This window comes from Rhinopithecus roxellana, chromosome 2, assembly GCF_007565055.1.
Source record: "Rhinopithecus roxellana isolate Shanxi Qingling chromosome 2, ASM756505v1, whole genome shotgun sequence".
In the NCBI taxonomy this organism is placed as follows: domain Eukaryota; kingdom Metazoa; phylum Chordata; class Mammalia; order Primates; family Cercopithecidae; genus Rhinopithecus; species Rhinopithecus roxellana.
The window spans coordinates 17,344,392-17,357,961 of NC_044550.1; the positions used below are offsets into that span (position 1 = coordinate 17,344,392).

General features: G+C 36.6%; 1 long non-coding RNA gene and 1 pseudogene across 1 annotated transcript in view; both read right to left on the reverse strand.

Annotated features, from left to right (window-relative positions):
• Positions 1-13,293, reverse strand: part of LOC115894876 — a 56,583-nt gene extending 43,290 nt beyond the window's left edge. Inside the window, exon 1 of the long non-coding RNA XR_004055097.1 lies at positions 13,235-13,293. This is a non-coding gene — a long non-coding RNA (uncharacterized LOC115894876). The remainder of the gene's footprint in view (positions 1-13,234) is intronic.
• Positions 4,391-4,914, reverse strand: LOC104668765 (annotated as a pseudogene).
• Positions 13,294-13,570: the final 277 nt, after the last annotated feature.

A 13,570-nucleotide genomic window follows, 5' to 3' on the forward strand; every position in this document is an offset into this window, starting at 1 on the left:
CTCACTCATAGGTGGGAACTGAACAATGAGATCACTTGGACTCGGGAAGGGGAACATCACACACCGGGGCCTATCATGGGGAGGGGGGAGGGGGGAGGAGGGAGGGATTGCATTGGGGAGTTATACATGATATAAATGATGAATTGATGGGTGCTGACGAGTTGTTGGGTGCAGCACACCAACATGGCATAAGTATACATATGTAACAAACCTGCACATTATGCACATGTACCCTAGAACTTAAAGTATAATAATAAAAAAAAAAAAAACATTCCTACAAATACGGTAGCAACGCATGTCTACCCAGGGCAAAGTGGTTCTCCCACTGACAATGCAGTATTTCTCCAGCATCCCTGGGAGGCAGATTGGATACGCATTATTTCCCATGTTGGGGGCCATTCTCCACTGCCCCCAGGCCCTGTGCTGGCCTTCTGGAGGAGCACTGACTGCCCTCATGCCAGGGTCCTGCTGTCCACTTGGGGTCTGCAGGCTGGTTTTCCCTGGACATGGCCAACTCAGAGATTATTTGATGTGATCCATACATTTAGGTGCTTTTTCTAATAAAAGTTTTATTACAATAAAAAAAAAAAAAAGAAAACATTATTCTCCTTGCACATCTCTCTCAGAGATCTTGGGTGACCAGGTGCATTGTCAATGAGCCATAATATTTTGAAATAAACTTCTTTTTTGAGTAGTGGGTTTCAACAGTGGGCTAAAAATATTCAGTAAAGTGCTAGGCATGTTGGCTCACGCCCAAAGTGCCTGTAATTCCAACACTTTGGGAAGCCAAGGTGGGAGGATCACCTGAGGTCAGGAGTTCAAGACTAGCCTGATCAACATGGTGAAACCCTGTCTCTACCAAAAATACAAAAATTAGCTGGTTATGGTGGCACATCCTGTAATCCTAGCTACTTGGGAAGCTGAGGCAGGAAAATCACTTGAACCTAGGAGGTGGAGGTTGCAGTGAGCCAAGATCACACCATTGAATTCCAGCCTGGGCAACTAAAGTGAAACTCCATCTAAAAGAAAAAAAAATTTCAGTAAACCATGCAGTAAACAGATAGGCTGTCATCCAAGCTTTATTGTTCCATTTATAGAGCATAGGCAGAGTAGATATAGCATAATTCTAAAAGGCCCTAGGATTTTCAGAATGGTAAATGAGCATTGACTTCAACTTGAAGTCACCAGTTACGTGAGCCCCTAACTAAAGAGACAGCCTGTCCTTTGAAGCTTTGAAGCCATGCATTGACTTCTCCTTCCTGGCTCTGAAAGTACTAGATGGTATCTTCTTCCAATGTAAGGCTGTTTTATATATGTTGAAAATCTGTTGTTTAGTGGAGTCAGCTTCATCAATTATCTTAGCTAGATGTTCTGGATAACTTGTTGCAACTTCTACATTAGCACTTGCTGCTTCAACTTATACGTTTATGTTATGAAGATGGCTTCTTTCCTTTAACCTCATGAACCAACCTCTGCTAGCTTCCAATTTTTCTTTCTTTTTAAATAAAAAAAACTTCAGATGTACTAAATAATTAAATTCCAAAGTAATCGTTATATATAAAAAACAAAACCACAAAATAGAAGGAATTGCTGTTTAACATTTATATAAACCTAGGATAGGGACAGCATGATGCCAGGAACAGGAATTGCAATGAAATAAATTGATTGTTTTTACCACAAACTGCAAACTTCTATGAAAAGCACCATAAGTAAATCCAAAAATAAACTGAAAAACACTTGTGTCATATAACCAAAGGAAAAAGTCTTCATATATAAAAAGATATTGTAAATTAATAAGAAAATGCCAAACTACCTCAAAAAAATGAAAATGGCTAAAGATAAGCAAGTTTTATGTGTGTGTTTATTTGTTTATTTCTTTTTGAGGCAGAGTCTTGCTCTGTCACCCAGGCTGAAGTGCAGTGGCTCAGTCTCAGCTCACTGCAACCTCTGCATCCCAGGTTCAAGTGATTCTCCTGCCTCAGCCTCCCAGACAAGCCAGTTTTAAAAGAAATACAGATTAAATTGACATTATAGCATTGATCATAATGGTGAGAAGCTAGAAACATGAGGTAATAATAGGCAACCAACTGAAATAAATTATGATACACATACGCTTACCTTAGAATATTAAGTAGTAGTTCAAAATGATAGTAGAAAAAAATGTGTTTACCAAATGTACAAGAAAAAAACAACCACATTAAAAAGTGGGCAAAGGACATGAACAGACACTTCTCTAAAGAAGACATTCATGTGGGCCACCAACTTGTGAAAAAAAGCTCAACATCACTGATCATTAGAGAAATGCAAATCAAAACTATAATGAGATACTGTCTCAGGCCAGTCAGAATGGTGATTATTCAAAAGTCGAGAAACAACAAATTCTGGTGAGGTTGCAGAGAAATAGGAACACTTTTACACTGTTGGTGGGAGTGTAAATTAGTTCAACCACTGTGAAAGACAGTGTGGCAATTTCTCAAAGACCTAGGGGCAGAAATATCATTTGACCCAGCAATCCCATTACCAGGTACACACCCAAAGGAATATAAATAATTCTGTCATAAAGATACATGTGCACATATGTTCATTGCAACACTATTCACTATAGCAAAAACATGGAATCAACCCAAATGCCCATCAATGATAGACTAGATAAAGAAAATATGGTACATATACACCATGGAATACTATGCACCCATGAAAAGCAACAAGATCATGTCTTTTGCAGGGACTGAATGGAACTGGAAACTGTTATCCTCAGCAAACTAACACAAGAACAGAAAACCAAACGCTGTATGTTCTCACTTATAAGTGGGAGCTGAATGATGAGAACACATGAACACATTGGGGGAACAACACACACTGGGGCTGTTGGAGGGTAGAGGGGGAGGGAGAGCACCTGGAATAATAGCTAATGGATGCTGGGCTTAATTCCGAGGTGATGGGTTGATCTGTGCAGCAAACCACCATGGCACACGTTTACCCATGTCACAAACTTGCACATCCTGAAAATGTACCCCAAAACTTAAAATAAAAGTGTAAGAAAAAAAAAGATTAGAGCTTGTTCAATGTGTAAAACATAGTAAAAAATAATCTATATGTTAAAAAATGTATTTACTGCTAGGAAATGTGAATCCCCAAAAATAACACGGATGTTTTCATTTTTTATAAAAAAGTATATATATTGACAGAAAGGAATATGAAAATAATATTGTCTGTTTGAAATTGTATTTAAAATTTTCTTTTGACTATATTTGCCTTTTCTGCAATGAATTACTTTCATAGTAACAAAAAGTATTTTAAAAATTACTCCCAGCACAAAAAAAATCCAGCAATCCCTGAGGTAAAGTGGCATTTTTAAAACTGAAAATATTTATTTGGACAGAAAAGCAAAACTTTACCATAATTATGAATATTGTAATTATAAAGTAAATGAACACTTCAGTTATGTAACAGTTGTGATTTATCATTAAAGTTTTAGGTCTATAATACATTTAAAATCTAATGAACTTTGGAAAGACAATATCATAAAATTGTCTTAAAACACTATGTTAAGTCATTACTAACATTGCAGACAAGGATAAAGATGGCAAAATTCTTTACTCTTACCACATTATCATATGATTATCACATTTGTTATCAAATTTTAGTTTGGAAGTCAGTCCACTTATCAATATCAAATTCTACTTTGTTGCACAATGTCCAGTTGGGCAATTTTCAACTACGTTGTGAAACTCAAGAAAAATAAAGTTGAGTCTAAGCAGTTGACACAGTTCTGCTTAAAAACCTATTCTTACAAAATAACTTGTCAAAACATTTTTATCTTTAAAAAATTTTGAATGCAACTATTAATGTTTCACTTTTGCTCTACTCAATTCTTCCTGTAAAAGTTTATTAAAATTATTAAGGAAATAAAGTGTAGAAGGACTATATAACATATTTTCAATAAAAAGAATAATCATTAACACTGGCAATTGCCACTAGGAAGGAGTATACATACTGATAAAAATTATAGAAACCTGTTGGTGGTTCCCGTAACCACCACTGACGTTGGGTTAAGTCCCACAACATCAAAAATGAAGAAATAGTTCCATGAGCTGTCAATAATTGTCTGAAGGCAATGTATTATTTATCGGCACCAGAATCCCTCTGATGTTCTTCCACATGTTCACATGTTTTTACCATCGGTCATCTATCAGATTCTGCAACTGTTGTGGGAATATCCAACTAACAAAAGCCAAAGCTGGGCATTGACACTAACGGTAGCTTACTGATGTTTCCCCTGCACATTTGCACAGAAAATGTCACATTTTCTGATAATAAAATTTTGCACAAAAGGTGGAATTCAAAAGGCCGATTATACATTTATCTAAAATCTTATAATTACAGTAGTTTATGAAAAAAGTTGTCCAGTAGTATAAACTGCTTCTGCATCAGTTCCACAAACAAGATAACGATAAAGATGGCAAAAACACATCGAAACGGTTCACAGACAGGGTTGAGAAGTAAGCTTGTGATTTCAATTTGGTCTTTTGTAGGATCAGTGCGGAGCCAAGAACTTTGAGAGACTGATGAACATTAGCTTGCTTACTAATGCTATGAGACAAAAAAGTACTAGCTCTTCCTCCTTGGTGAAAGAGTGATGGTACATCTGTGGAAACATCCCAGTGCCAGAGGAATTCATCTTCAGAACAATAAATGGAGGATCTGGGTTTAATGGGTGAAAGCGAACTTCCTACATTTTAGCTTCGTAATTCTTCAGCGAAGATACAGGCATAGTATCTTCTCTAACATTCCAAATACTCAACATTCCATCCTGGCCACCAGGAGCTACAACATGCTGTTTGGTGAGATTTCTATCAACGCAATGGAATGGCACTCAGTCACCGGTCAGTGACAATATCTGAGAAGGCTCATTTCCTTGTTGTGTGAAATCCCATATTTTTAACTGTCCAATCGAATTTACAGTAAGAATCTCTCAAGAGTTCTAAGAAAGATTACAGCATAGAGTATACTACTATCTGCATTGCCTACAGTTCTTACAGTTTCCTTGTGATAAGCTTTGAAGAGATTTATTCAACCATTGTCTCCAACGTTAATGATTTCTGGGTTGTTCCACACAACACCTGTACACGGTGCACGGCTACACGAAGGACTTTCTGGGCCTGTGTGGTAATGAGCTGTAGTTCACAGCTGGTTGACTGAAAGAGTCTGGTTATTCAGATGATGAAGGAAAACTGATACACATCCTGTTGATGAAGCAGTTACACTTCTTTCCTGGTCAGACAACTGTCAATCCATTATATCACCATAGTGTCTAATATCACACAATAATTGATTGTCTCCTTCAAACCCTCTATCAGAGTCCAAGTTTCCAAAATCTCCAATAGACCACAGTGAAACATAATTTTCCCCATTGTCCCAAGAGCCCATAGAGAACATATCTGCAGTCTTCAAGCTCCCCAGAGGCACTGGTCACCAGCACGTTTTGCAGATTTTCTGAGACACAAACAGCATGAATTTCCTCCAGCTGAAAGCAACTGCAGCAGGTACAGCAAGAAGCAAGCACTGCTTCCAACTGCTCTTCTGCAGCTTCCTCATCTCTCTCAGCCTTTGTAGAATTGAAGAGAGTTAGGACCTTGCTCTGGATTAGGCTTTGGCTTAAGGGAGTGTTGTGGCTGGCTTGATCTTCTATCCAGACCAACTAGAACTTTCTCCACATCAGCATTAAGGCTGTTTCCTTGTTTTTATCATTTTTCATGTGTTCACTGAGGCAGCACTTTTAATTTCCTTCAAGAACTTTTCCTTTGCATTCACAACTTGGCCAACTCTTTGGCACAGAGGCCTAGCTTTCAGCCTATCATGGCTTTTGACCTTCCTCTCTCACCAAATTTAATTATTTCTAGCTTTTAATTTAAAAAGAGAGGCATGCAACTCTTCCTTTGACTTGAACACTTAGAGGTCATTGTAGGGCTATTTCAATATTGTTGTGTTTCAGGGAATAGGGAGGCCTGAGGAGAGTGATGGAGATGGGGGAATGGGTGGTTAGTGGAGCAATCAGAACATACACAACCATTACTGATGAAGTTCGTGGGTATGGTTCATATAGCCCCCTCAAAATTACAATAGTATCATCAAAGATCACTTATCACAGATTACTATAACAGATATAATAATAATAATGTGTAAAATATTGTGAGAATTACCAAAATGTGACACAGAGACACAAAGGGAGCATATTGCTGTTGGAAAAAATTGTGTTAATAGAATTGCTTGCTGCAGGGTTGCCACACACCTTCAGCTTGTGAAAAATGAAAGCTCTGTTCAGAACAATAAAGCAAAGCACAATAAATTGAGGTATGCTTGTGTATGTCTGTGTGTGTGTGTGTGTATGCGTGTGTGTGTGTGTGTATGTGTGTCCTATTGGTTTTCTTTCTCTGGAAGACACTAATATAACAACCTAAATAATAGAAGAAAACATTTGTAAATTATTAATTAGTGACTTTTATCTAGAATATATGTTTAAAGGCTTACAACTCAGTGATAAAAAGACATCCTAATTTTTTAAATTATACTTTAAGTTCTAGGGTACACATGAGTAATATGCAGATTTGTTGCGTAAGTATACCTGTGCCATGTTGGTTTGCTGCACCCATCAACTCGTCATTTACAATAGGTATTTCTCCTAATGCTGTCCCTCCCCAAGACCTTCACCCCATGACAGGCCCAGGTGTGTGATGTTCCCCACACTGTGTCCAAGCATTCTCATTGTTCAATTCCCACCTATGAGTGAGAACACGCGGTGGTCTGTCCTTGTGATAGTTTGCTGAGAATGATTGTTCTAGCTTCATCCATGTCCCTGCAACAGACATGAACTCATCGTTTTTTAAAGGCTACATAGTATTCTATGGTGTATCTGTGCCACATTTTCTTAATCCAGTCTGTCACTGATGGACAGACTGGGTTGGTTCCAAGTCTTTGCTATTGTGAATAGTCCCACAATAAACATATGTGTGCATGAAGACATACTAATTTTTTTAATGAGCAAAGGGTTAAATATACATTTCTCCATAGAACATCTATGAACAGCCAATAAGGACATGAAAAAATACATTAATCAGTAATTAGGAAAATGCAAAGCAAAACCACAATAGTATAACACTTCACATTAACTAGGATGACTAAATTCAAGAAGACAGCAATAACAAATGTTGGCAAGAATGTGGAAAAATTGTAACACTCATATATGTTGATGTGACTGTAAAATGATGTGACCATTTGGCAAATAGTTTGGCAGTTGACTGTTTACTGTTAAATATAGAGTTATTATATGACCCAGCCATCCCATTCCTTGGTATGTATCCAGGAGAAGTGAAAACATGTCCACATAAAAATTGGTACATAAATGTTTATAGCAGCATTACTCGTATTAGCCAAAAACTGGAAGCAACCAAAATGTCCATCAACTAATGAATCGATAATTAATATATGGTATATCCATACAATAGAACATTATCTGAAAGTTAAAAGGTGAAAGTGGTTACTGTCTGCTGTTAAGCCTTCCACTACAGATACAAGAAAAAAGTCTCTTCACACTTTCTGTCTGTCTGATTGTAGCAGCATGAGATTGAATAGAGGAATACAGGGGGTAAAACACAGAGAGAATTTTCACAACTCAGGAATAATCTTGTAAACACTGAAGAGCCTGTTTTACTACAAAGGAAAACCTAAAATTTGGTTTACAGGAGAAGTGTCGGGAAATAGCTCCTCCTATCCTAACCTAGCTGGTTAAATTTGTAAGAGCTTAAAGGCTAAAGGTAATTAAAAGCAAGCCAATGATAAAAAGAAAAGAAGGAACACAAAAAGGAATGAAATTCCAATACATATTACAACTTGAATAAAGCTTGAAAGCATTATGTGAAGTGAAAGAAGTCAGTAGCAAAAAAAAAAAAAAAAAAAAAAAAAAAAAAAAAAAAAAAAAAAAACAAATATAGCACGATTCCATTTATATGAGATGTCCATAATAGTCAAATCTATAGAGACAGAGAGTTGATTCGTGGTTACTAACAACTGAGTTGGGCAGTGAAGAGAGAAGTGTGAGGAAGGGTGAATGACTGGTAATAGGTGTCAAATTTCTTTTTGGGGCTATGAAAATGGTCTAAAGTTACATTATAGTGACCTCATTCCATCTTACTTGCCATCTATCTTCATAAATAGCCCTGCTTGTGTTTTTGCCCGTTTCCTCCCACCCCAGCTTCTACTTTGATCTTTCTATTCCTCTTGTTTCTTCTAGTCTTGCATCATAATCCAAGCTCCAAGCACAAAAACAAATTATCTGTTCCCAACCTCTTTGAATCAGAAGCATTAGCAATTATATGAACCATCATTTGCCTTGGGTCCACCAAACCAGCCCCAATTCCTGTGGCCAAATCTGTGGATACAGTTATTTGGAGTTTGGAATTTATACCTTCACAACTCTATGGTTAGGTTCTGTGAATTGCAGAGAGTCTAATCAACTCATGATGTAGCTAAAAATATACAAACCAAGAATTGAGTTACAAGTCCCTGTTATCTTTCAGTCTTGACTTACTGGAAACTCTGAAGGTGGAAAACCAGAGGAACAGCAGCTTTTGCAGTAGTCCAGAAAGATGGTGCTTATGACAACAGCCATCCATACATAGTTGTCCAGAAAGCATGTTGCCAGTGTGAGCTAAAATTTCTTTCGTAAATACCCAAAATGGCACATCTATCCTTCATTTGCCCTGGTAGAAGAGCTTATGTAACCAGAGAAATGGTTCTAGTTTCCTATTTCAGAACTTTGGCAAAAGCTTCTTAGAAAATATGAGGAACAAGGACTTATTTTCTGTCTTAGTCTGCTATTCTATGGGATGATAGATGTAATCAGTGTTTCTTAATCCTTGTTCCCACTTTTGATGCCAAACAAAGTAACAATGATTGACACTGAATGTGGACTTTTGAGGCTATCTGACTCCTCCTAAGAGGCTGACTCTACCTCTTCCTCTTTATTTGCTGGTTATCTTAATAATGACTATAGAATCTGTTCTAACTAGATAATGAATAAGAGAGAGGAAGGAACAAGGACATAAATTTGCAAAATCTAAAAAAAGATGAAGTGCACAAGGAAATTGATTGAAGCTACCAATGCCAGGGAATAAATCCTATGCCATCTCACCATCAGTGTGCCAGCAGGGTATTGATTTCTGGATGCACAATGGGGAAATTCGTGCTGGCTCCAGTATGATTGTGCAGCAGTAACAGATCAAGGAGTATCTGGGGAGACCTGAATGACTAAGAGAGTTTTAGGAACTTTCTCTGGGAATTTTAAAAATAAAAGTAGTATAATTCTTCATTAAATTCTAATTAGTTGAAATATCTGCTTTTGGAAAAGTCATAAATATAAAAAAGTCTCACTTGATCCAGAAAAAGTTCCCAGGATTGAGATATAATTCCTTAGAAGTCAGCCAAGAGTGAGGAGAACAAGCTTTGTACTTTTAAATAAACTATCTCCCATGGGCCCTAAATGGACACAGCATCTGCAGTCCCCAAAAATGTACATACTTGATAGAGAACAATATATTACATATATTTCATAAATACATAGAAAGTTTTAGAAACAATTAGATTAAAAACAGACTGTGTTCCAAAATGCCTTTGTATGTCAGTCAATTGGAATTAGAAAGCTTTTTTCCCACTAAATCCATAGTTCAGGTTCCCAGGTAAATCCTAGAAATTCTACTTAAACCATATGCAGTTGAAAATCTGGACTTCCCTAATGCTGAGTACTAAGTCCCAAGTTCTTTGGGTTCTAAGCCACTGTGACCTCTGAGGGTAGGGACCACAAAAAAAGAACAGTTTTCACAGTAGCCCAGGAATATGATTCCTATGGCAGCAGACATAGATAGATAGATAGATAGATAGATAGATAGATAGATAGATAGATAGATAGATAAACAGATTAATGAATGGATGTACAGCAAAGTATACATGCTATCCAAATCCCAATATGACAAATTGAACCTAAATTTTTTCTATTTTATTTTTTAAAAAAATAATGTAATGCAATTTTAAATAAAATTGCTGCACATTCAGGGTTTCCTTTTTTCAATGCTTATTTTCCTTTATAAAACTAATATGCAGATCTTTTATCCATTAGCACTTTTCTCTGTGGCCCAAGGACCCCACTGATAATTTAACACAGATCATCCTTTCAGTGTAAAAAACAGCTGGGTGCAGTGGCTCATGCCTATAATTCCAACATTTTGGGAGGCCAGGGCAGGAGGATTGCTTGAGCCCAGGAGTTCAAGACCAGCCTGGCCAACAAAAATGTTGCCTGTCTCTCCCAAAAGTTTTAAGAAATTAACCAGGCATGGTGACACATACCTGTGGTCTCAGCTACTTGAGAGGCTGAGGAGGTCGAGGCTACAGTGAAATAGGTTTGCAACACTGTACTCCAACCTGGACAACAGTGTGACCCTGTCTCAAATGATAATAATTAATAATAATTAGCCTTAGCTTACCTTTTCCTTACAAAGGTTTTTACTGCTGTCTCTTTTATCACCTTTCCCTTGAAAGTTCCTAACAACTTGAAACCACTTATTTGAATGTAGTGAACTGCTTAATACTTGTGTTAGGTATATCACAGACCTCTGCCTCAGGAAACAAAGTCACATTTTTATGCTCTTCAACAATAAATCCTCTCAGCAAAAATGTGGCATTGCCTTACATGTTTAGATTCATACATAAGATTCCCCACATAATTTGTCGTATAATGAACATGGGATATAAGATTTTGGAATTTTATGCAGCGTCTAGAAGACCCAAAAGGAATGTTTAACATTTCTCTTTCCTATCATTCTCATCTTTCTTTCTCTGTCCAGGTCTTTCCCCCAGAACACTTGCTCAGCCATGCACTCTTCCTGAGTTGCACTCTTACACTTCATTTTGCAAGCAGGACATGTTATTGAGATAAGGCTTTGGCTGACTTACATTCCAGTCAAACTGTAATTACCTGCTGTGTAGGCTGCTTCCCAAAAGAGTAGGGGAAATTTTATTGGAGATGCCAGTCATTTTTGTACAAGTAGTCACCCCAAGATGTTAGTGACCATTTCGTTTTCCATATTGTCAGAAAAAAAATTGTGTGTAGTGTCAAACTTAATTCAAGGTGTACCTTAAGTCCTCAGTACCTTGCCGGTCTCAGGAGGCCCTCTATGCCTCTTTGCATCTTGAGGTAATCTTCATCTCTTAGCCTACACAAAGCTGAGACAGACACAAATACGGGGACAACTTTGTGAAAGTTAGCCCAAATCTTCTAATTTTTTAAGTATCATTTCCCACTTGCCATAAATTCAATAGAGGGTCACTCACTATGGTGTTATACATTATTCACCAAGTATATTATATTACAATTCTTCCTTCTAGAGGTTTCCAAAACAGTCAGGACTTAGATCATCAGCTGAAAATTTATTCCTTTGTTAGGTCAACCCTGACTGATAATTCAGATCATATGTCATACACCTGGCCAAAATTTCCATTTTCTATTATCTACTTAGTTATGGGCTATAGTAAAGTTATATCTAGCCCTATTGACCTTTTGAAAAAAAATCCTTTGTAGCAATAGCCATATAGACATTGTTAGTACTTTAATGAAAATGATGACCAAATTCGTCATAAATGAGGCATGCAGAGTTTAATTTAGTGCTATTTTCCTTTTTTTTTTTTTTTTTTTTTTTTGTATTTTTTTTTCTAAGAGATGTGGTCTCATTATGTTGCCCGGGCTGGTCTCAAACTCCTGGGCTCAAGCAATCCTCCTACCTCAGCCTCCCAAACTGCTGGGATTATGGGCATGAGGAACCACGTTTAGCCTTTTCCATTTTTAAAAGAAGGATGTTAGTTGGTTCAAAATATCTAGCTCCTAGCAGATACTAGTAACTTAGGTTCGTATAGAGAAAACTGATTTCATAATAATAGATGATATAAACTATGGACAATCATCTTGCCAATTCACATCGGCAAGAAGAAACAATGTGATCAACCAATGTAACTGTGAATAAAATTTCTGGGGAAGTCTCACCAGATGTGGCAATCCTGTTAGAATGGGGGATATGACACCTTTGTGATTTGGGGAAATTTTCAATATGAGGCAAAGTTTGGGATCTCTATTTGCATTTATTGACTGGGTAACAATAAATAAAACATTCAAATCCATTTGTGCCTCAGTTTCCATATTTGTGAAAAAAAAAGAATGGCCTTTGTGTTTGAAGCTCTTAAAATCAAGAGAGGCAGTATATCACAGTGGCTAGGTGCACAGCCCTGTGTATTCTGATTCTTCCTGTTACTAAATGATCTTACAAAAGTTACTTAAACTCTTTGTGCCTCCAGTTTTGCATTTGTAAAAGGGAATGATAATATATCAACTTTTAGGGATATCGTGAAGATTAAATTAATGAATGCATGTAAAATGCTTAGAACAATGTCAGATACAAAGCAATAATTCAATGTATGTTAGGTCTGCAGCAATAGTCATCAAAGCAAGACTATCTTTTTAAACCAGATGCTATAGCTAATGAGGTGTTCTTAATTCTTCGTTGTCACATATTTCCAAGTGCTTTCCAAGGAGTTCTCTTATATCTCTGAATATTATTTCCAGGAAAATATTAAATTGAAACACAGTGAGAGCAAATAATATATGCTGAACTGAAAATCAGGATATGGGATCCCTTGAATTTTCCCCACCAATTGTGACCTTAAGTAATTTGGGCTCTCAGTTTCCTCATATGAAAACTAATGGAAGTAAATTAAGTATCTCTAAACCTCCTTCAGCTTTAACATTCTTTCAAATAAGACTGTATTTGGTATTATTATCCTGAAATAATTGGAATGACATTTTACAATAGCCATTTTCAATATGCATATTTGCTTAGGTATGTTAAGCTCTTTTTTTTTTTCTTTTAAACCTCAAATCCAAGGTTTGTGTCAACTAAAATAGACAAAATCTCATGAATGTTGAACTAAGAATGTGACAAAATGCATTTTTCCACCATAGAGTCAAAGTTAGCATAATATACTTTACCTAAATGAACACATTTTAGTAAAAGTAAAGTTCTGATTTAGAGCAACTTGGAAAATGAGAATTTCAGTTAAGACCTGCCTAAAGGAAAGGAAGCTGAGGAAATGAGAGAGAGAACAAGTGTAATTCTTAAAGAAGAATTTAACTTACAGTTTGGAAAATACTTGTAAAAACAGAGTTGTCTTTACAGGGAGCACATCATCTTGAGGGGAAGTGCTAGAAAGTTAGAAAAAAGACAACACCAAGCAAATTACAATTTTTAAAAATAGTATTATCTCAAGGAAACAGATGAGAGCCTACAGGGAAGGGGAAAAGTTGAGTAAGAAAAGAAAATGAAAAAAATAAATATAAAACAAAAATTTGTCCTAAAAAACTGATGAAAGAGAAAAACAAGGAAATAGCACAGAGATATGAGAGGAAAAAGACATAAAAGAATGACATACATGGAGTCATAGAGTCAAAAACACATTGATCTGACAGTCAGAA